At 39.6% G+C, this 25,213-nt stretch overlaps 1 protein-coding gene across 8 annotated transcripts in view; it reads right to left on the bottom strand.

Moving 5' to 3' along the window:
• Positions 1 to 11,428: 11,428 nt before the first annotated feature.
• Positions 11,429 to 25,213, bottom strand: part of FAM126A (family with sequence similarity 126 member A) — a 132,394-nt gene continuing 118,609 nt past the window's right edge. For 5 of the 8 annotated variants that reach the window (XM_042968024.1, XM_042968039.1, XM_042968031.1 and 2 more), the window contains 2 exons: positions 13,644 to 13,764; positions 11,429 to 11,515 (listed from right to left, as the gene is read on the bottom strand). The gene's annotated coding sequence lies outside the window, so the exon portion shown is untranslated. Of the gene's footprint in view, positions 11,516 to 13,643; positions 13,765 to 24,130; positions 24,217 to 25,213 lie in introns of all 8 variants that reach the window. The other 3 variants (XM_042968065.1, XM_042968011.1, XM_042968059.1) reach the window with 2 other exon arrangements.

A 25,213-nucleotide genomic window follows, 5' to 3' on the forward strand; every position in this document is an offset into this window, starting at 1 on the left:
ATATGGCATTTCTCTTGTGCATTTACTTTCCCACTCTCCCGACTTCTCCTTTTTCCTGAAATCTTTCCCACCCTTACTGTGCTGGTGACCTTGTTTCCTATGCCATTAGATACAAAAGCAGGGGCTCCTGGGTGGCTCAGTCGGTTAAGCGTCTGGCTTCAGCTCAGGTCATGATCTAGCAGTTCGTGGGTTTGAGCCCTGTGTTGGGCTCTGTGCTGACGGCTTGGAGCCAGGAGCCTGCTTTGGATTCTGTCTCCTTCTCAATCTGCCCCTCCTCTGCTCATGCTCGCTTGCTCTCTCTCTCTCTCTCTCTCTCAAAAATGAATAAACATCTTTTAAAAAAAATACAAAAGCAATGGAAGAGGACTTCCTTATTCCCATCACCACACCTGCCCACACCTGTGATCTACCTTCCTTCCTGTTCCTATGGGCTCCTGTCTGCTCCTAGAAAAGTCAACTCCTCACCACAACTCTCTACCCTCTCTAGGACATATACCCCCTTTTTAAAAAGTGATGTCTCCTTATTATATTAAGGTTAAATTAAAAGGAAATATTTCATATAAAAGATAGGGTAAAATCACTTGAAATATTTATCCTAAGGGTTAAATCTAAGTTTGGAGGTAGAGGAGTCACATGGTTTCCATCAGGGACGGGACAGCTCCAAGGGGCCACTGAAGGGAGACAGACACGTCATAGGCTACAGGTGCAGATCCAACAGGACACTTGAGTCAGGAAGCCTGGTAGGCCCTGCAGCAGAACCCCCATGTAGTGGTCAATGTCACAGTCACACGCCAGAGGTTACCCAGAAACAGGGGAGAGCCAGCTATGGTATACTTGAGCACAATGCCAGCCATTAGTATCAAATGCTAAATTGTCAAACAAGCCATTATAGTGGTGAGGGACTCCTGGACACTAAAAGACCTTCCGAGCCCAGGCCATACAATTCTGTGCCTTCCAAGGACACATGGCAATTGATCCCAGTCACGGCTAGGTGGCTATCGTTGGTCTGGGAATTCATTCCCACACATCTACCATGAGTGTGCCCATTCCTTCTAAAAAGAGAGCTTACTTTTGTACGAAGGGATGGGGGAGGGGACAGGAGGGAACTCTAGTTAGGACTATTACTTGCTATGGTCAATAAATAGGCTTCCAATTGAAGAGTCCAGAGGTCAAGAGTATCCTATCATATCGGCCTCATGCAGGTTGAGGAGAAAGTAGAAACTAGAGCAGTTACTGAAAGCTTTCAGTTTTCTCTTTCCTGATTAAGCCTGATAACTCAGACTGAATTGGGGCTTTTCATAACAGGCAGACACATCTTTCCTGCACGAACAAGAGAACATGTGGCCCACCTACTATAGGGCCTTGCATATAGAGGACACTGGATCAACTCCAGCTTGTGATATAATAAGACAGTATGTATTCTATTCTGCTGTATAATGTCCTTCACAAGGAGAACAACCTTTAAAAGTAGACTGTACATTGAAATTTATTACCAAACTTGAAAGTGAAACAAAAGATAGTTTTCATGTATGGTTAAAACGTTTCTATTGCACTGGGCTGAAAAGACCGTGAGCAGAAAGACAAGAAACCTAAAGTCTTTTTTTAGATACCATTCATCTTTCTCTTAAACAGCAACATGATGAAGAGTGAGTTTTAGTTTTACTTTCATCTAAAATCATTTCTGTTCCCTAGAAAAAAGAGCCATTTCCCCTCTAGAGAAAAGGGGCATCTGTTCAACAAATGGAAAGTAGCTGCCATTTTCCCTTTTTCTTGTTAGGAGAACATCAACTTTGTTCAGGGAGACAGCGCATCCATAGCCAAGGGGATGAATCACAACGGACCGTGTTATTCACTGTGATGCTATTTCCTAGACTCCCTGTAGCTAGGATTGGTCTCTGACTGTTCTAGCTACTGAAGTGTAAGCAGAAGTTTTGGGGGGTGGAGGGTGCAGGGGGGGCTTCTGGGAGAGATTCTGTGTTCTGATAAAAGAGGCAAATGCAAGAGGCCTTAGACTGTGGCTATGATGCTTAGAGCTGCAGCAGCTGCCTTGCAGTCATGCACTGACAGTCTCAGAAACCAATCGGCTGACAGTGACAAGGCAGCCTGGCAGCTGGGATCTTGCTGGCATCACTGAGTTGCTCGGCCACCCCTGAAGGGAAGACTTCAGGACTTCTTATGTAGTAAGTAATTAAATGTTCTTGAAGTCTCTGTCAGTTGCGTTTTCTTTTACTTGCAGCCAGAAACATTTCCAAATGATACACAGACCTTCAATTGCAGGTTCCATGACTGCCCACATACCTGGTATCAAAATTTAACTATTACTAATATTTACCACATTTGTTTTATCTCTGTGTGTATGTGTATCTTCAATATATGCTGAAAATAAGTTGTCATAGATCATAACACTTTAACACTTCAGTACACGTCTCCTGAAAATAACCACATTTTCCTTCATGGCCACAATGCTATGTCTCCTAAAAATAATACCAATGCTCTGAGAGCTAATTCATATTCGGTTTCCCCCATTTCCCCCCAAACATCTTCTTGTAGTTGGAGAAAACTTCCATTTAAATGGTACAAGTGCAACCTGAGATTTTGTTTTACTTTTTCTTCTTCTTTGAATAAAAAAGATTTACCACTCCCTTCCCCTTGTAAAAACTAAGTTTCACTCTCCAGCCCATTATGGCTTCCAAGACCAGGAGAGTCCCTGAGAAGATGTGAATAAAGCTTTGGAGACTATAACCAATCACCTAAAAGCCTCAGCCAAAGGTGCATTAAGAATTCCCATTTGGAAGCTTATTTCAGATTGAGTTCCTGGTGAACTAATGTTCTTGTCAATTGGTGAGGCAAAAGACTCGGACATTTAGTGTGGAGTAAAACGTCCTCTTTCTGAGGCAAAGCTGCTCTAGTTTGGGGACCTAACTTTAGGCCCTCCTACCCCCCCTCCCCCTGATGGCCCTACACATCCACTCCACAACTCACATGTAACTAAAAAAATGGACAGGAGATGACATTTTTTACCCACAACGGTGGTAATAACAACATTAATTGTGTAGTTGAACTACCAACACTCTAAAAACATAATTAGATAAAATTAAGATTCACCCACACTCTGGAAGAGACAGATGAGAAAACAAAGCTAATTGTTTTGTGACATTTAAATTAGTGAAATCAATTGAGATTTTTGTAGAACACTGTTATGTAAAAGGACAAATGTTGCTTGATTATCTTTGCTGATTTTCTTAACCTCCCATTTTAATTGAAACCACTCTGCTCAGAAGAAGTATGCAATTTCAGATTGATGATGTGAATGCAACAGTGTCCCCCGACCCCCACAGAGGCGATGTGACCCCTTTCTCAAGCAGAGCTAAGGGGATGTCTAACCAGAGACTTACCCAAATGACTCTCCTCTCTTTTCATTCCTCAGGGGCTTGCATATTTAGTCAGCTTCCTCTCATCTCTAGAGCTTTCAGTGTCGTTTAATTCTCCATTACTATGTACTGCAAGAAAAAGATTTCAAATATTGAAAAATACATTTAAACTACTGTACTATGGTCATAAACTGGAAGAAGTTAATGTGCTTTAACTTACTTCCAATTGGATTCCTCTAAAACCATTAATATTTCATTTATTTCAATGGCAGAGAGTTAATTGTGTAATCTATTAGGGCTTTATTGCATACGAAAAAAGTCATAGCAACTGCTCTTGACAGAAGCTTATTATTAATGTTCAAAACCAATTATTTGGGGGGAAACATTCAGCCAACTATAATCAGAGACTCAAACTTATCACACACACACACGGTTAAAGCTATGTTTAACTAAATTATCTGTGTTGCCATTCAACTCAAGAACAATGGTGTAAATAATTTGTGCTCCTTTAACATGTTAGTTTTCCAACTTTAATTTTTCAAAAGGGCAAATTTATTAAGCTTGGTATTACTAATGCAAATCATTAATAAATGCTTTGATACATTTTCACGATCATATATCCCCAAGAGCAAACGCTTGCTTCTGAAAATGACTATTTTACTTCTAACGAGAGTTTTAAAAAGAAAGGAATTTCTAAAACTTCAACATTTTGCTTACCGAACAGAGACAGCAGGAAGGTTTGGATCTTTCAGTGGACTCCCCACGGCGTTATAAAAAGGTGAATTACAAAGCACTGTGGGAAGAGCTTCTGATTCCACATGGGCATAGCTACTGTGGACCACTTTGAGCACGAACGTGCTGGAGGTGCAAACGTTCCCTGCGGGCTGTTGAAAGGGAGGCCGGAAGTTTCTGCCACCTGTGACCTTGCAGCACGATATGCTCTGGCAGGGGCCCTTCTGGGTCCCCTCATTGGGAGAAGCAGACACACCACGTCTCTTGCCTCAGCTTGGACAAGGACAAGAGATGCCCAAAACATTCCCGTGGACACATGCAGGAACCTGGGATAAGATGCACTAACACCCATTAAGATTCTTAAAGAACAAAGTTTTGTATTGCACTTTAAAATAGGTCATAAATCGCTTAGAGGCAAACAAGAGCTGGCCCTCTGCAGAGTTCAGTGGCAACAGGTCTGCAGATTGCCTCCATGCTAGAGAATGCCCCTCAGGGCTCTGGCCCCCCACACCTTTCTCCCTCCAGGCTTTGAAGCATTGATGCCCATCTGTGGTGCCTCTTTCCCTCAGCAAACTGCTGGCCAGGCCCTGCACAGATCAATCCAATAAAGGTTAATGCCAAGCATAAGTTTGGGGCTGGTCCTCCTAGGTTGACTCACCCTCTTTCCAACAGCAATGCCAACCTAACCAAAAGGATTCCATTTTTTAATGAGCATTTCAGGAATCAGGCTTTTCTTTTGGGTGGAGAAGGGTAGGATTGGGGAGGTTTCTGATTCTTTGGTTTATAATGTAATGAGTAACATTCAGTTGCAGCTGTGGCCCAACAAAATCTTTTTGTGTGTTTTTTTCAGTCCCAAGACCTTAGAGCACTGGGTAGACTTGAAGTTCTGATTTACTTCGGTAACGAGCTAAAATACTTCTCTCAGATAGGCTCAGATTCTCGAGCCCGCCTCCATGTTTAGTCCATACATCTTGTTTGCAGTTAATGGCAGACAGTTGGTTGAGAAATCCAAGATAACAAAGCTTTTACTTTATAAAGCTTCTACCAGAGGATGCCAAAAAGATATCTTAAAACATTCAATCTGACAAATTCCAGATAAATTATTTAAATTTTGCTGCAAATGCTTCAGCCTAAAATAAATGGCTTTGCTTGTAGAAATGTGTATGGTACCACACATTTGTCAGAGCTCTGCAGCCGTCTGAAAGTGCTGTAGTCCTGGCCACTGGAAAGCTCGGCTAGCTGAAAGTCCTGCAGCCTGGCAGGGTGTGACCTAAACCCCATGAGGGCAGGGCTCACACCCACTGAACTCCCCACCCTTTCTCAGGTCCCAGGCTCAGGGCCAGGCACAGAGCAGGCACTCAAGAAACGAGCTCAGGGGCGCCTGGGTGGCCAGGTCAGTTAAGCGTCTGACTTCAGCTCAGGTCATGATTTCACAGTTCATGAGTTTGATTCTCACATCGGGCTCTCTGCTGTTAGTGCGAAGCCTGCTTCAGATCTTCTCTCCTCCTCTCTCTGCCCCTGCTCTCTCTCTTTCAAAAATAAACATTTTTTAAAAAATGAGCCCATGGGGCGCCTGGGTGGCTTGTCAGTTAAGCGTCAGACTTCGGCTCAGGTCATGATCTCACAGTTTGTGGGTTCGAGCCCCGCATCGGGCTCTGTGCTGACAGGTCAGAGCCTGGAGCCTGCTTCGGATTCTGTGTCTCCCTCGCTCTCTGCCCCTCCCCCACTCACCCTCTGTCTCTCCCTCTCAAAAAATAAATAAAACATTAAAAAAATTTAAAAAAAAAGCCCATTTGCCGTATTCACAAGTGTAATACAATAGCAATATACATACATAGCATGCACATAAGTGTATTCATGTGTATTTAAACAAAGATTCCTGTGATTTACCTCAAATTGTCTATGATGAATTAGAAATGCTTTGGTCACAAATAGAGAAATAATGAAATAATTCCCAACGTTTGGACAAGAGTGGGGGCGGGGAGAAAACGGTTCCTTATTTGGCATAAGACGACCAGCTACCTGAAGAGTACCTTTCTCTACATAAACTATAAAAATCACTTCAAAACTTACCACTTGATGGCTTTTCATACCTTTAAGGAACAAAACTGATATAAATAGAGTCAATATTTAAAAAAAAAAAAAAAGGAAAGCAGTTATTCACTGACCCCTCCCTGTCCCCCCGCCCCAGGAAATTAGCCCTTCTCTCTTTTCAAAGCTGTTTTTTTGTTGCTGCTGTTTTAGGTAAGAGGAGTTGGCAATGGAGAAATTGTGAGGCTTGTATATGATAGTAGATGACATTTTACTCTCCAAAGGAGACTATTTTTCCCCTCATTATGCATTGCCTGATAGAATTATTCACTTGATGTAGTAACACAGCGCCAATTGAAACCTTAAATTAAAAGGCTCAAAGGAGCACAAGGAGGAAGCAGTGGAAAATCAGACTACACAGAAGGTCTCTCCAAAGGCAGGCACATTCTAATTCAGACCAAGTAAATTTTCCAACCTGGAGGCACTCCTCCCACAAGATGCTGGCGGTGGGCGTTTCTCCAAGCACAAGAAGGCTAACACCTGTGCCTGAGCACGGACTCAAGTCAAACTGTCTGGGTTCTGGCCCAGCCTCCTCCACTCACCAGCCAGGTGTCTGCAGTCAGGTTCCCTGATCTCTTCAAGCCTCAGTTTCTCACCTCTAAAATGGGGATAACAATAGTACTTACCTCAGAGTGATGTTAATAAAGATTTAAAAAGAATGATAATGCCTGAAGGTGCATAGCTTCCAGGATAGAGTTAGTGTTCATAAGAGCATAGCTATTGTCACTTATTATTATAAGTACTTGCATATTCAATTACCATCATCATCATCATTATTATATTCAAGGAGTTTGGCTAAACCTGAGGTAAAGGTGTGAAAGGGCAACCATCATGAGGAGGAAAGTAACGTGTAGTTCTGAGGAAAATAAAATTCACACTCTCTCACTTCCCCCCATATCAGACCATCAGCCCTAAAACTTTGGGATTAATCAGGGTGCCTGGGTGGCTCAATGGGTTAAGCGTCCAACTTTGGCTCAGGTCGGGATCTCACGGTTCGTGGGTTTGAGCCCCGCGGCGGGCTCTGTGCTGACAGCCCACAGCCTGGAGCCCGCCTCGGATTCTGTGTCGCCCTGTCCCTCTGCTCCTCGCCCCCCCCCCCCGCCCCCCCCCCCCGCTCATGCTCTGTCTCTCTCAAAAATGAAAAAAATAAACATTAAAAAAATTTTAAAAACTTTGGGATTAATCTAGGCCTTCCACCGGGATAAAGGTTAACAGAGTGAGTCCCTCTGAGCATGATCCATGGTGGTAGAAACAAAGCCATCAGGGTGACATGGGGTATAGCAAAACAATGCAGCTTTACTCTTTGGAATTAATTCTTAAATAATTACTCCCTAAATAGTCACTCCTCAGAAAAATTCAAACAATACAGATAAGGAAAGACAAACTTTCCTTTGACCGCTATCCCCTACTTCTAGAGTTCTCCCCTGAGGTAATTATTGTTATCAGAATGGAATGCATCCTTCAGATTTTGTCCACAGAAAATACACTACTCGTTTTGGTTCACTTAAATGGACTCCTACTCTATGTAACATTTGGCAACTGCTGTTTTCATTCAATAATGTCTAGAGGTGTTTCCATGTTAGCATGTATAAATAGTTCTACCGTTTTCATTCTTCTCAGCGTGTATCTATCCCTAATAACTGAATGGATTGCTTTAACAGGTTTGATGACAGCCCATCTCTTGCCCCCTTCTGTCTGTTCTTTGTGGGAGACATGACCCTAGCTCGAGAGTCTGGAGATTTGTTCTTTGATTCTAGTACTTTCTTAAGAGTTTATTTTTTTAAATGTTTATGTATTTTTGAGAGAGAAGGAGAGACTCAGAATCTGAAGAGGCTCCAGGCTCTGCATTGTCAGCACAGAGCCCAATGTGGGGCTCGAACTCATGAATGGTGAGATCACTACCTGAGCCGAAGTCAGATGCTTAACCAACTGAGCCACCCACGTGCCCTGGTTCTAGTACTTCTAACTAGAAGTAAGACCTTGAGATAATCATTAAAGCACTCTGAATTTCAGGTCCCTTATCTACCAAATGAGAAAATTGAAATACATGAGTTCTATTTTCCAACACAGCTACAATAATCAGTGTTTTGGGTACTGAGACAGAAAAGCTGTCTCTCCACAGCTGTGGAGAATGTGTCAGAATAAGGAAAGTTGTGGGGGTGGGCAAAAGCTGATGATTTCTGAAGAGTTTCTTCCTGCAAATAAGTATATGCTTTCCACAGAATTAGGTCCATTCTTAAACTAAAGTCTGGTTTCCCTCATTCTTTTAATGTATGCATAATATTTGATTATTTATGGGCTTTGTTTGATATTACAAGAGTTGAGATATTTTTGAGTAGTCATGGATACATAAGTTAGTCTGGTAGAATTTTGTTGAAAATATGTGCATCTAGGCTGGTTATTGGGGATGGAATTAGGATGTGAGAGGGAAGGTTTGGTGAAGTGAGTACTAAAAGGGAGAGATCTGAGTGCCCTAAAAAGGTTTGTGCATTTAGTCAACATTTAATGAACACCAACTATGTCCAGTGGTGAGGAGATTAAAAACAAAGAACGAAGATGGTTAGCCTTTGGCTTCTAGAGTCTTAGCCCATGCCTGTTCCCCACCTGAAGGGTGTCTGCCTTATGGAGTACTTTCCTGGCTTTCCAGTCCTTCACCAAGGTACTTTGCTGCTGGATTGTTCAGATGAGACCTTAACTGCTGCTTGTCAGCATGTCTTTTTAATGAGGTTCCCTTCAACCCCACCATTGATGTTTAAATCAGTAGAGAGGGATGGTTAACAATAACCATTTTATTACTATGAGTGTTACGGGGATATATAAAGAAATGATCATGATTGACACCAAAAAGAAAGATGATTTCACTAGGAAACACAAAACCAGAACCTGTTATGGCATGGATGGGCAGTGATAGAATTTGGAGTGCATGAGAAGGTTGAATATGAAGACTGTGTTAGAGGAGCTGGAGAGGAAGACTCAGCAAACCATCACCTACCTTTTCCCTTTATCCTCTGAACTGCTGTGGGTTGTAAAGACTTGGGGTGTCCTTAGCATGACCCGTGCCACAATGCCTGGTGCTGAGCCCTCAGGGAAGCTAAGTTCTGCTCCTTTGCCCCCCCAACCCCTCTGATATTCTGTTGGACCAGCTCACATCCCCAACCACGTCCCCACTCCCTAGCTGTAGTCCCAGAACTCCAAGACTGGGGTCTGTGGAACTTACTTCTTACTTTATTCCCAGGATCAGCCTTGTCTATGGAGTTAGAGATACAAAGCACAGAACCTGTCAACCCCATCTTGTTCTCTAGTTGACTAAGGAATTCATTGCTTAGCCTCCACCCCTTAGACTCCTTACATCAAGCAGTTACAGTTAAGTGGGCATTGGAATAAGCCCTCATTTTTTTTTCCCCACATAATGCTAAACATCAATTCATGAAAACCTAAGCAAACCTTCCCTTCCTCCAACTCCCACCACCGTCCCCCCAGCCTCCTCACACTATTCACAACAGTTTAGAGGCTGCAGAGATCAAGGCTAGTCTGGAGTAAAACTATAAGGTAGCCCCGTGCCTGGATGGATTTGGAGCCCCCTTTCCCTTGCAGTGACTTGCCTCTGCTGTCCCACTGCAGAAGATCCCTGAGCCTCACCAGTCATCACAGGCCCTTCCCAGAGTCCTTGGTCATGTCTGGACCACCAAGAAAGGATGGCCCAAACATGTATTCTCATCTCCCAGCCTTGGGAATGGAGGCCTGCCCTATACCCCCAAGGGAGTGCCACTGTAGAAGAGGGTCCTTGGAGGCCAACAATGTTTTTAAAAATTTTGTCTTTAATTGTATATTTCAAACACTATGGGGTGAAAAGGGGTTGAAGTTTTTTTAGGTGGTGGAACATTTCAAATCTCCCCATGTTACCCTGCTAATAATGGAAATTCATTATTCTATAAATTTCCCTGCTATCTCTTTTTGTCCTTAGAATTTGAGGGCTAAAATCAGGGAGTGAAATTGCTCTATGCCTATAGTTCAGCAAGATAGAATAGACTGCAAGCTATAAACGATCTTTTATGTAAACTGAAAAGCTTAATTGTGAGCAAGTTAAAACTGGATTATAGGGACGCTTTGGCAAAAATACTCAGGATTTTAAAAAGTAGTCATTAAAACTACTGTGTCTGTGTTAGGCTGAAATTCTCAAAAATATTCCATACAGATTGCTTATGTACAATGCACTCCTGATAAATCATTCCTTTCATGATTTATCATGAAAAAGCTTTTACTGGCTTAATCTTGATATTTCCTTTATAAGTGAAAATGCTTGAATTATTGAAAACAAATTTCATTTTGGATAGTTAAGCATGCTGTTTATATTGCATGGGTGTGCATGTGTATTTAATAATCTCTTTAGAATTGCAGTTCATTTCCTCTGTGACTAAGTAGAGCATTCTAAGTATGGTGGGAAGATGGGCATGTGAAACTGAATAAATGTCTAATGTGATTTCTTCCTCATTTTTATTCACTTGCAACCCTTTCTACAGTACCGCTCTCTGTTAAAATTTAGTTCTATTTGAGGCATTTATATGGAAATGATATCTTGCCAAGACATCTTCAGAGGTGCTGGAGGGAAATTGCAGAAACATAAAAGCTCTGCCAATAGTCCAACAAGTGCTGAAGCCCACCACGTCATCCTTCTGGAAGCCCAGACCCCTGAATCCCACAGGTGTGTGGGCCACCTCAAGTCAAAGGCTTTCCTTATGCCTTTAACCCTCCCTGTGAACTGCTTTGCATTTTTGTCTTAAACCCTATGTGACATTCAGGCATTCTTACCACTTTTTTTTCCCTCACATAAACTTTTTTTTGCCCCTAACAGTGAGGCAAACAACCCTGAAAAGTTTTGGAAGCATCATTTCCATATTGCAAGTCCTCACATTGCATCGGATAAAATCCAGTCCTTGCTTCTTAGCTAGTCATTGTGATTTAGATCTTTCGTGCACACTGCTATTCTTCTAAACAGTAACATGCGGGAGACGGTGTAGGGCAAAGATATCACCAAACACCAGCAAGGTAGAGAGGCTGTTTTTATTGTTTTGATTTCCTTTAGGTTGTGCACTCTGTGATATCCAGCTAGAGGAGCTCTGTGGTTAATATTATATTTGAAATGAAAAAGATTCCAAGTTCTTCAAAATTTGCATTTGCAGAGGCTGTCTTCTTTAATTTTTATATTTTAAAGGCAATCTTCTGACAACTAAGATCATGCTTAAATCGGCTTTGCAAATTCCAGCAAGAAACTGGGTCCACATCACTTGAGACTCTATTCTGTCGGCTTCCCTTGCTTCCCCCTGGTGAAAAAAATAAACCATTCTATTTATTTATTTATTTTAATTTTCTGTATTTATTTTGAGAGAGAGGGAGGGAGAGAGAGCTCAAGCAGGAGAGGGGCAGAGAAAGAGGGAGAGAGAGAGACTCCTGAGCCAGCGCAGAGCCCGACACAGGTTTCAAACCCACAAACTGTGAGATCACGACCTGAGCTGAAACCAAGAGTCAGACACTTAACTGACTAAGCCCACCCAGGCATCCCAAGATAAACCGTTTTAATATTTTATATAATTAAAAAAAATTAAGTATTCAATATAGAGCTAGCTAGGCTCCCTAGGGATTATGGTATGGAAGGAAAAAGGGACAAAAACATACAATGCCAAGAACTGAAAGGGGAAAATTCATAAATTGAATATAACTCTAAAGCAATAGAACAAAGCAAAGATAAATGGGCAGACTGCAATTCTGGTTTTGTTATTTTTTAACTAAGCCTGAATTAATTTGTTCAAAATGACCCCTACAGAGCTATTTTAAGGGCACACAGCTCCCAGTTGCAATAACTCCTTTAATATAACAATTAAGGACCAAGGCTGAAGCATACAGCTATCTAACAAAGTGCACAGCCCAGAAAGAGAAATGGGCTTTAGTTCTAGTTTATCTGCAGACTCCTGACTTGAAGTCTGTGAAAGTGTCTTCACTTTAGTTTTGCCTTTTGTACAAGTCTCTCTTGTTGAATGGACTCAATTAATCAATCAATCAATAAATAAATAAGGAGTTCCTCTGGACATCCCTTGGAGAGAGGAGAAGAAAGGCCTTGTTCTGTTCCTATCTCCCATCCTAAGCTTCTCTGCCATCTGTAGTTTTTTTTCTTCCTGAAGAAGAGTCTTCTCTGACATTCTTGGGAGTTCACAGGGCAAATCTACCCCTTATTGGCTCCGAATATGTGGCAATAAACTTGACTTCTCTAAGCCACATGTATTCAACAAATATTGAGTTACTATATGCCAAGCAATTTTCTAAAGGGTGAGCAAGACAAAACCCCCACCTACCAAATTCCCATTCTTATGAAAGGAGGAACAATGAGCAGATGGATAAAGAAGCAGTCTTTATAACGTCAAGTGACACCAAAAGCTGTGAAGAAAAGTAAAACAGGATGATGGGAAGAGAGTGAAGAAGGGAGGCAATTTTAGAGGAAGCCTTCAGGAAAGGGCTCTCTCAGGTGTCAGGTTGGGTCAAAGGCTAAATACATGAAAGGACTGTGTCCTATCTTGGGGAAAGAACATCAGACAGGAACAAGCTTTGAAGTAGGGCAAGGAGCTGTTGTGGCTGCAGAGAGGTCCATGTGAATCAGAGGATGAAGACAGGGAGGGGTGTGGGGCAGCGTATGTGTGCCCCATGGGCCATGGTGGAACTTCAGATTTCATCCAGTGACAGGAAGTAATTGGAGAGTCTTAACAAAGGAGTATTATGATCTGATTTCATGTCATAAAAATGGCTCAGATTGATTTTGTGGAGAATGGACTACATGGGAGTAACCATGGAAGTAGAAAGACCAGAAAGGAAGTTATAGTAATGGCTACAGCAAGGGATGATGGTAGCTCACTCTTCTATAACATGAGGACAATTGTAGCAACAACCACATGGTGCCATTGGGAGACTGAAATCAGATAATATATGTAAGTGGCTTACCACAGCACCTATTACATAGCAATAACTCGATGTTAGCATTATTGTTGTTATCATCATGATTATTTTGGGGGTGATTCTTCTAACCCAGTTGGTAGCTTCATTTCTAAACTTTGGCACTCCTTTTGCTTAAAGGATTTCAAATACTCCTTTATTCCCTCTAATCATGTCCTCCTGTGTCCTAGAGCAGTCTTGCAAACAAGAGGGTATATGTGTTGGGTCAAAGATGTTCAAAATGCTTTATCAAGGCTGTTTTTATTCATTGTGGTTGTCAGTCCTGCCATTTATGATGACAGAGAAGCAGCCTGGGGGAGAGCTCTGGAACAGTGTTGCTTCCCAGGGGGCATCAGCAACGTGGAGGCCATATCTGGATGTCATAATGACAGGGGGGACAGTGCTGGCACTTAGTGGGTGAGGTCCAACAAAGCTAAGTAACAGAACCCTACACAATAAATGATTTCCTACCCAAATGGCCCATGCAGTCCCTCTAGGAAACACCAAGGTGGCAGGAGAGTATCCATCCAAACTGTATGCAGCCCAGCTCCAGGAAGATTGTGCAAAGGCAGGGGAGAGGGGCCTGAGGATGCTGGGGTAGAGGACAGAGTATTGCGTTGAAGAGCCAATTCCGGTTTCAACCTGAACAATTCAAGTCATGTGAATTGAAATTTTTCATTCATTGTTGGACCTCAGCTTCCTTATCCATAAAGTTGGAGAATTCCTTGGAACGTTAAGGAAATTCAATAAGATTACGCCTGTGTAAGCATTTATTAAATTGTAAACCATCATGAGGCTCAACAACCTGTCTCTCTGCACGCATAAGTTGTTAATGAGATAGAAAATACAGTCTCTGCGCTAGATAATTTATAATTCAATCATCATTGATGAAGAGCTGTAAGCTTCCATTAGAGAAGAAAGTAGGAAATGTGTTTTCAAAATCACAGGCCTGGTTTTCACAAGCGAAACATTTTATATTTAATTAAACTTTACAAATGCCAATGCTTTTGTCCCCCCATTTAAGCTTATTTACTTATTTAAGCTTATTTACTGTTACTTACAAGTAACACTGTTTATAACACCTACCTTCTTTTAAAAATGGGAAAGGAAACCACCCACTGGCACAAATTAAGCTTTTTTCCTGCTTTGTTTTTGTTTTAACTATGACTGTCTCCTATATAACAAAATAATCTCATTGGAAGAAATTCTGATCCACTAGGATAAATTTGATCTTTTATCAAAATTTATTTTTATAGTCAGAAAATAGCTGTTTATATGCATCCATTCATCGTTCACTCACTCATTAATAGATTATAATTATTGTCTGCCATAGGCCAGTTTTGTGCACACTTTGTTCCAAAAAAAAATTTTTTTTAATGTTTATTTATTTTTGAGAGAGATACAGACAGAATGCGAGTGGGGAAGGAGCAGAGAGAGAGGGAGACACAGAATCCGAAGCAGGCTCCAGGCTCCAAGATGTCAGCACAGAGCCCAACGTGGGCTCGGGCTCGAACTCAGGAGTTGTGAGATCATGATCTGAGCCGAAGTCAGACGCTCAACCGACTGAGCCACCCAGGCGCCCCTGGGCACACTTTGTTCTAAATGTCACTCCTAACCCAAACAAACAACACTGGGAACAGGAAGTATAGTGCCAACAAATACTAAAAGCTAGAGTTTGTATAGTACTTTGAAGAGGATAGCTTTCCTTAGTAAAACAATTATTAATAACAAAAATTAACAAAAAAAGAATTGTGTTAAAATGTACTGAGATTAAACATTTGGCAAATCAGGTATATTATATAAGATTAATCACTGTGCCAGGTGCTGACTCTTGTTTATCCTATATTCACTCCCCTTCGTTCCTGCTAGAAAACACCAGTTTATTCAGGTAGCAGGTAGAGACCCCTCAATTTCAGTGTAGATGGATTGCCCTTCAGAATATGAATTTTAATTTGTCTAATCTAGTCACTACCCGTGGACAATGATTGCTTATAAATGGGCAGAGATGAAAACCAGTTTTAGTCAATGAGATATAAATAGACATCTGAGGTGGGTTTCCAGGATAGCTTTTGATCCACTGTATTAAAACAAACTCTGATTAGGGATGTATATTTTAATTCCAAGAGCAACGACTAAAAATAGTAATAACATAAAGGAGTACAGCCTAAATGCAAGCAGATAAATTAAAATGGAATACTAAGAAAAATTTTTAAAAAGCAAAAATCTGAGAACAGAAGAACAAAAAAACAGGCTACAAATGATGAGATGACAAAATGATAGATCTAACTCTAACCATGTCAATAATTACATCAGGTTTATGATCTAAACACATCATATAAAAGGTAAAGATTGGCAGAGTGAATAAAAAAGCAAGACTCAACTATATGCTCCCTACAAAAGGCACACTTTAAACAAAAAGCTATAAAGAGGTTTAAAAGAAAATAGAATTTTTAGGGGCACTTGGGTGGCTCAGTTGGTTAAGCATCCGACTTCGGCTCAGGTCATGATCTCACAGTTCGTGAGTTCAAGCCCCGCATCGGGCTCTGTGCTGACAGCTCAGAGCCTGGAGCCTGCTTCGGATTCTGTGTCTCCCTCTCTCTCTGCCCCTCCCCTGGTAATGCTCTGTCTCTCTCTGTCTCGAAAATAAATAAAAACATTAAAAAAAAAAAAAAGAAAATAGAATTTTTTAAAAATGTGAATGAATTCTAAAATAATGTTTAAGCAACCCAGGCTAAGTAAAAAAAATAAATATAAATAAAAACAGAAGAAACTGATAGAAAACAAATAGAATGGCAGACTTAAGCCACAACATATCAATAATTACAGTAAATGTAAATGGTGTAACACATACCAATTAGAAGACAAAGATTGGGGGGCAACTGGGTGGCTCAGTCAGTTAAGTGTCCAACTTTGCATCAGGTCATGATCTCATGGTTTGTGGGTTCAAGCTCCACGTTGGGCTCTGTGCTGACAGCTCAGAGCCTGGAGCATGCTTTGGATTCTGTGTCTCCCTTGCTCTCTGCCCTTCCCCTGCTCATGCTCTGTCTTTCTCTCCCTCCCTCCCTCCCTCCCTCTTTCTCTCTCTCTCTCTCTAAGATAAATAAACATTAAAAGAAGAAGAAGAAGAAGAAGAAGAAGAAGAAGATTGGCAGAGTGAATTAAAAAACATGATCCATCTATATGCTGTCTACAGTGGGTGCAGAGCATTGGATAAAGGCCAGAAATTCTGTTAAACACCCTACAATGTACAGGATAGCTCTTGCCTCTCCCACAAAGAATTATTGGAGCCAAAATTCAATAGAGCTAAGGTTGAGAAGCTCTGAGCTACAGTAATCAAGACAGTTTGTTATTGGCAAAGATGTAGTCATATAGACCAATGCAACAGAATACAGTCCATAAAGAGAATAATACATATATGGTCAGCTGTTTTTTTGAGTGCCAAAGTAAGTAAATGGGAAAAGGAAAATCTTGGGATTCCTGGGTGGCTCCTTTGGGTGAGTGTCCGAGTCTTGATTTCAGCTCAGGTCATGATCACAGGGTCATGGGATCAAGACCCACATCCAGCTCCACACTCAGCGTGGAGCCCGCTTAAGATTTTCTGTCTCTCTCTTCCTCTGCTCCTCTTCCCCACTTGCACTCTCTCTCTCATTCAAATTAAAAAAAAAAAAAAAAAAAAAAAAAAAAAGGAAAGGAAAGGAAAGGAAAGAAAAATCTTTTCAACAAATGGTGCTGGAATAGTTGTGTATCTATATGGGGAGAAATAAACATGGACCCTTTCTTCAAATCACACACAAAATCAAGTCAAACTTAAATGTGAAACCTAAATCTAAAAAACTTCTGGAAGGAAACAAAGGAGTAAATCTTTTTTACCTAAGGATAAACAGTGTTTCTTAGATAGGAATACTAAAACATGGATCATAAAGGGAAAAGTAATAAATTGTACTTCAACAACCAAAGAAGATGTATCAATGGCCATTAAGTACATAAAAAGATCCTCAATATCATTAGTCATTAGGGAAATGCAAATCAAAACCATAGTAAGATACCACTTCATATATACTAGCATGGCTAGAATTTTAAAAAAACAGACAATAACAAGTGTTGTTAAGAAGGTGAAGTAATTGCAACTCTTCTAACTACTGGAGGGTGTGTAAAATGGTGCATTCATTGTAGAAGAGCTTGTTGATTTCTCAAAAGGTTAATCATAAAGTTACCATACAACCCAGCAACAGCACTCAGCTATGGCCTAAATGTTTGTGTATCACCCCCCCCCCACCCCCAATTCATATGTTGAAATCTTAATGCCTGATGTGATGGTATTAGGAGGTGGGACCTTTGGAAGGTGGTTAGGTCATAAAGGTGAAGCCCTCAGGAATAGTATTAGTGTTCTTATAAAAGAAATGCCACAGAATTCCCCATCCCCTTCCACCATGGGAAGACACAATGAGAAGTCTGCAACCCTGAAGAAGTCCCTCGCCTAACATGCTGGCATCCTGATCTCAGACGTCCAGCCACCAGGACTATGAGAAAAAAATTTCTATTGTTTATCTCAATCAGTGGTATTTTCTTATAGCAGCCCCAACAGACTAAGACACATTCCTAGGCATATACCCAAGAGAAATGAAAACATATATCCACATAATAGCTTGTATACAAATATCCATATCAGCTTTATGTGTAATATTCAAAAACTAGAAACAACCCAAATGTCCACTGACAGCTGAATGGATAAAAAAATTGTGATATATCCATACACTGGAATACAATTTAGCTATCTTACCTACAAAAAGGATAAACTATGATTCCCACCATAAAATAGATGAATCCCAAAACAATTATGCTGAATTAAAGATGCCAGGAAAAGTATGCATTTTATGATTCCATTTATATAATTCTAGAAAATAGAAACTTATCTTTAGTGACAGAAAGTAGATCAGTGATTGATTCTTGATGCAATTGGACAAAGGAATATATTTTTTTAAGATTTTTTTTTTTAATTTTTAAGTAATCTCTACATCCAACATGGAGTTTGAATTTACAACCCCAAGATTAAGAGTCACATGCTCTACTGACTGAGCCAGCCAGACACCCCAGAAGGAATACATTTTAAAAAGGCACAAGAAAACTCATCTAGTTTTCCTTTGAGGAAAAAAAAAAGTGTAGCAGCAATATTTAAGCTTTTGTAGAAATTAAATAATCTGAATGCAAAGGAATTGATTAAAATAAAATGTGGTTTGGCTAAGGTTCCTTTTTAAAAAAAATTTTAAGTTTATTTATTTATTTTGAGAGAGAAAGAAAGCAAACTAGGGAAGGACAGAGAGAGAGAGGGAGAGAGAGAATCCCAAGCAGGTTTTGCACTGTGAGCGCAGAACCCGATGTGGGTTTCAAATTCATGAACCATGAGATCATGATCCGAGCCGAAATCAAAAGTTGAACACTTAACCAACTGAGCCACCCAGGCGCACCTGGCTAAGCTTCCTTTTAAAAAAGATAAATATTTCACACCCCTATGTTTACTGCAGCATTATTTACAATAGCCAAGATGAAACAACCTATGGGTCCATCAATAGATAAATGGATAAAGAAGATGTAATGTATATAAACAGTGGAATATTACTCAGCCATAAAAAGGCTAAGATCTGGCCATTTGGAACATGGATGGACCTAGAGACTATTATGCTAAGTGAAATAAACCAGACAGAGAAAGGTAAATACCATATGATTTCATTATATGCAGAAGCTAAAAAAACAAAAACAGCAGAAACAGACCTGTAAATACAGAAAACAAACTGATGGTTGCCAGAGGGGAGGAGGAGGAAGGATGGGCAAAATGGGTGAAGGAGAGTGTGAGATACAGGCTTCCAGTAATGGAATAAGTCAGAGGGATAAACGGTACAATGTAGGGAATATAGTCAACGGTATTGTAATAGCATTGTATGGCAACAGATGGTAGCTACACTTGTGATGAACATAGCATAATGTATAGACTTGTTGGTTCACTATGTTAAACACCTGTAACTAATGTGACCTTGTGTATCAACTTCATGTGTGTCATACTTCCGTGAAAAAAAAGATAAATATCTAGATTCAAAAGAAATCCAATAAATCTGATGCTTTCAAAGGGCATCTTAAAAACCAAAATACATACAGGAAGTAAAAACTAGGATGATCTAAATTGAAGATGAAGAAAATTGAATTTTTTTGATACAAGAAAAGTAGGGATTACTATCATGATAGTGAATAGGGTAGATTTCTTACCAAAAGAATTATGAAGTAAACAAGCTCCTTATATAATTATATAAGGTATATTAAAAAGAGTTGAGGGAGGGAGGCAGAAAATAGAGGCAAACCAAGAAACAGACTCTTAATTATAGAGAACAAACTGATGGTCGCTGGAGGGGAGGTGGAGGGGGGTGGGTCAAATAGGTGATAGGGATTAAGGAGGGCACTTGTGATGGGCACTTGTGAGGGTATTGTATGGAAGTGATGAGTCACTAAATTCCACACCTGAAACTAATATTACACTATATGTTAACTAACTAGAATTTAAATAAAAACTGGAAAAAATAAAATAAAAAGAGAAAACCTAACAATACTGATATTACATATCTCAAACAGTATAGTAACAAAATACATAAACTAGAAAGTGCCTGAAGTGCAAAAAGAAATAGGAATAAAAATATACTTAAAAGACTCAATACTCCATTATGAGAAAAAATATGACAAGACAAAACACATAGACAAATGTTTTCTTAAAAACAGAAAGTTGAATAAAATAATACATTAGGTAGTAATAGTCCAATTCACTTTAAAAAACCTTAATGATAAGGCAAGAAAACATATTTTTTCCAAGCTATTGTAGGCTTTTCCACAAAAAGTAACCATATTTGGGAAACAATGATATAACTAGGAAATGCACAAAGGCAGAAATCTGCAAACCACATACTCAAATCACAACAAAATGATACACAACAACAGTAGAAGTTAAAAGTGTTCAAATAGAAGGGGTGCCTGGCTGGCTCAGTTGGTGGAGCATGTGACTCTTGATCTTGGGGTTGTGAGTTCAAGCCCCATACTGGGTATGGAGATTACTTAAAAATAAAATCTTCTTAAAAAGTGTCCAAATAGAAGTATATTTCTATACGCTTTCCTAACGTTTAGCTAAATTACAGAATAACAGGATATACAAATGCATTATGTCAAAATTTATGGACTATTGCAAAAGCAGAACATTATGGAAAATTGTATTGCTCTAGAGGTTTCCAGAACTAAGAAACAAAAAGAAACATCAACTGGGTTTCTACTTTAGTTTGAAAACAAAACAAAACTAAACTAAACTAAATAGCAAGCCAAGAGAAAGTAGGAAATGGGAAATAATAAAACTAAGAATAAACATATTTTGAGGAGAGATAAAATTAATAACACCAATAGCTGATTCTGCCAAAAATTTTAATAAAAACCCTATTAACTCAAATAATGAAAAAAGAAAAAGAGAATCGAATCAATGAAACTAACTTCTGCATTATTAAATATTTGTTGAAGAACAAATTAATGAGAGAAAACAGCAAATACAAAAGAGAGTTAAAATAGGAGAAATATAATTTAAATGGGCAATATACATAAAGTGAACATAAATAATAATCGTTGATTCTAGGAATCAACATTTCTGAATCAATCAACTTCTTCTCATAAGAATTTAATAATATCATTAAAGAAAATTTGCCAAAAAGGAAAAATTACTGTAATCTCCTAAGTCTTTGTATAATTCTTTCTAACCTTTTCCAAAATGCAGATATATTTTTTACACAGCATTATGTATTCTGGCTTTTCACATAGGATACCAAATATGTTTAATTTCTACATGTTATTTGATAAAAATGAAATACATAAGTTATGAAAGTCTTCTTTAACCTGATTATTTCACCATCTAATAGAAGGGACTTACTTACAAGAAAACGCAAAACTCTAATAGAGGGAGGGCAGATAAATTTATGAAGACGTATGACTTTTTCCTATCTAAGAAGTCTAAGTAGAATATTAACATGTTAGATTAAATTTAAGTTAGATTAAATTAAATACCAGTTACAGTCTCCAGCCCATTCTCTTGACAAATTAATAGTGAAATTTATCTAGAAAGAATAGTGAACAAGACTATCATATGGTGCCATTATTTGATGATGATGATGATTAATAATCATAGTAGTAGTGGTAATAGCAATATTATCATCATAATCTTAAGGCTGGCATCCTTTTTTTCCAGAAAGACATTGGTACTCACTGACTCAGATCAGTTAATGTTTCCATCTCCACAGTCTCCTTAGTAAAGAAGAGAAAATTCGCATACCACTGAAAACAAAGAGGAAGTGTAGGGCAGAAATAATTCAAGAAGAGGGATAAGAAATTTTTTAATACATCAAAATTTGATGTACTAACTCTGAAAATAATTCCAAGTAGTCTAGCATTAAACATTGAACATTATTTTTAAATCTAGAAGGGAAAATGGACTGATGTATTTATTTACGCTATGGAAGAACATGACAAAATGGGAGTCCATTTTCAGATATACCTAAAATATATAACTTTTGTAAAAATATAGAATATTAAAAGAAAGTCAGTCAAAGAGAGAAACGTGTAATACAATATTGATAAAGGTTTACTATCCAAATTATTGAGCAAAAATCTCAAATGTATAAGATCAGTACGTTACTCTACCTGATTTACAGTCAACATGGACAAACCATTTACACATGCAGACTTGCAGACATCAGCTTACCAAAATGAAAAATGCAGTCTTGCTGGGTTTCTTTAATAAGGAAATGGACATTTGAGGGCACAATTACATATCTATTAAATATTAAAAGTAAATTAAAGCTTAAGATTGGAAGCACTTGTTGGTAAAAGGGGGGTTGGAGGGCAGAGGAGGAATGCATAGTTGCTAACACACAGATGTAATGGATAATTTGCAGCAATGCAATTTTTTTAGTTTTCATAAAATCTACCCTAGCAATAAACCATAAAAGAGCTAATATCCTTAAGCTGGTAATTCCATTTAGGGGACTATGCAGGTAATCATTTGAACTAGTGTATTCACAAAGTATTGATATAACCCTGGACAAGTCATTTAACTCTCAGTGTTCACTATACATGATGTGTTGGTCTAAAGCGATGTTTCTCAACATTTAGTCTGCAAGTCAATTACCTGGCCAAGGCTGGTCCAAGCTCCCACCAAAGAACAAGGGTGTCTAAGAGAAGTGAGGAAAATTCCCTCATCTCCTTACTCGCTTTAGTAGGTAAGACATGCCTGGGTTTGTAAAAAATAAACTCTTATTATGATGAAATAAAGGTAAAACGTAACAAGAGTATCACCACCTGGTGACATCTAGGCAGAGACTGAGGCTAGTTCATTACCTTAGTCTCTCCAGGTGACCTCAATACAGAAACCCTCCACCCTTCTGTCTAAATCCTTGAATCTAGATCTGTTAGGAGAGTTAACTGAAAACACTTACTGAGGGCTTTCTAGGTGTCAGATACTCCATTGAAACAAATACTTTCCTGAGGCTTGTCTAAACAAATCATCATGAGGAAGTAATTGTGTGCATAAAATATTTTGAAGGAGACATAGGTAGAATGAGAGTGGCATGCTTATGAAAATGGAGATTGCTGTGTTCCATCCCCAACCCCTCTCACCTGCTGAACCAGAATCTCTGTGGATGAAGCTGGGAAATCTGCCCAGAAGATTCTTACACAGGAAGTTCGAGGGCCAGCTTTAAAATAAAAATTGGACTTAAAGGAGCTTTAAGACCTTTCTTGCTCCCAAATTTTCTGAGTCTAAAATTTTGTTTTTAACAATTTATAACTTAGAAATAGCTTAAGATGAGGGGTGCCCAGGTGGCACAGTTGGTTGAGCTTCCAACTCTTGATTTCAGCTCAGGTCATGATCCCAGGGTTGTGGGATCAAGTCCTACATAATGCTCCATGGTGAGCATGGAGACTGCTTAAGATTCTCTTTCACTCTCTCTCTTTCTCTCTCCCTCTGCCCCTCTCCCCTGCTTACACTCAATCTCAAATAAAAAAATAAGGGGCACCTGGGTGGCTCAGTCAGTTAAGTGTCCGACTCTTGATCTCAGCTCAGGTCATAATCTCACATTTCATGAGTTTGAGCCCCACATCAAGCTCTGTGCTGACAGTGCGGGTCCTGCTTGGGATTTTCTCTTTCCCTCTCTCTCTGTTCCTCCCCTGCTTGTACTCTCGCTCTCAAAATAAATAAATAAACTTTAAAAAATTAAATAAATAAATAAAATAAATAGCTTAAGATGAAAAATGAGGAAATGAGTAAGACGTATTTCTGTACAAGGGAGTAGCACAAAGATCCATTTGACACATTTTTTTTGGAGGATTCGGTGCTTTTCATTTTATCACATAACAAAAGCTTTGATGCCCATTGCTGTAGCTCTTTGATGTTTATTTCTGAGAGAGAGAGAAAGAGAGAACGTGAGCAGGGGAGAGGCAGGGAGAGAGGGGAACACAGAATCCAGGGCAGGCACCAGGCTCTGAGCTGTCAGTACTGAGCCTGACACAGGGCTCGAACCCATGAACCACGAGATCATGACCTGAGCCAAAGTGAGACACTTAACCGACTGAGCCACCCAGGCACCCCTTTAAGTTTATTTTTTTGTTTTGAGACAGAGTGAGAGAGAGAAAGAGAGAGAACCAGCAGGGAGGGGCAGAGAGAGGGGAATAGAGAATCCGAAGTGGGCTCTGTCTGACAGCAGAGATCCCAATGTGGGGCTCAAACTCACCAACCACGAGACCATGACCTGAGCTGAAGTCAGACACTTAGATCGAGCCACATAGGTGCCCCATTGCTGTAACTTTTTGCTATAAATTCCCTTTATGCTCAATTTAAGCAGCTTTCCTTGTTTAGATATTCTGTCATGGCACTGTTGTAAAACACATACCCCAATCCTCTAGCAGAGATACAACTTGGCTCTTCTTTTGCTTGTGATTTTGGTTTTATTATATCTCTATTGTGGTCTTCCTGACACTATATTGAGGGAAGTAATGATAAAAAAAAGCTGATTAATTCCATGCATGTCTTTCATCTATGTCATGTGTTAATGGCATTTATCCCTTCTTCATTTGTCACCTCATCAGTAATTCTCTAACCTGCCACTAGCCACCTTTACACTCGTGAATACACAACGCACTCCCACCAGCATGGAAATCTTCACACTTTGTGTAGTAAAGAATTAACCTTGCCCAGAAAAAGGTCTGGCCTTTGCCCTGAGCTCCTGGAAGGTGATCTCTAATCCCTTGAAATGCCCTGCCTAATAAGCGTCTTTGTCTACCTGGGTGCCTTGGACCACACTGGATAGTCTCAGAATGTGATTAAGAGCCGAGGCTTCAGCCCCACTGACTTCCAGAGGGACTGTGTGCATGTCCAAGGAAGTGCCCTCCAAAGACTGATACCACACAGTGAGAGAAAACAGACCTTACTAAAACAAGCTAGCTAATTCTCATACACACACCAATCTCTACCACCACCACCAAAAATAAATAAGAACAAAAATAGGCCCCGGAGGGAGAGGAGGGAAATCAGAATCCATAGCCACAAAATATTACCCAAAATGTCCAGTTTTCAGAAAACACATTGAGATATGCATGCAAAGAAAGAGGAAAGTACAGACTACACACGGGAACAAAAGAAACTGACTAAGAGGGATGAGATGTCAGATTAACAGACAAAGACTTCAAAGTACCTCTTATAAATATATTCCAAGGACTCAAGGAAATGATGTATAAAGAAGTAAAGGAATTTATGATGACAATATCCCATCAAATACAGAATATCAATAAAGAGATAGAAATTATGAAAAAAAAACAGAAATTTTGGAATTAAAAAGTGGAATAACCGAAATGAAGAGTCATTAGAGGGTCACCTGGGTGGCTCAGTCAGTTAAGCATACGGACTCTTGATTTTGGCTCAGGCCATGATTTCATGGTTCGTGAGACTGAGCCCTGAGTCAGGCTCTGCACTGACA

Source organism: Panthera tigris, chromosome A2 (assembly GCF_018350195.1).
Source record: "Panthera tigris isolate Pti1 chromosome A2, P.tigris_Pti1_mat1.1, whole genome shotgun sequence".
Taxonomy (NCBI): Eukaryota; Metazoa; Chordata; class Mammalia; order Carnivora; family Felidae; genus Panthera; species Panthera tigris.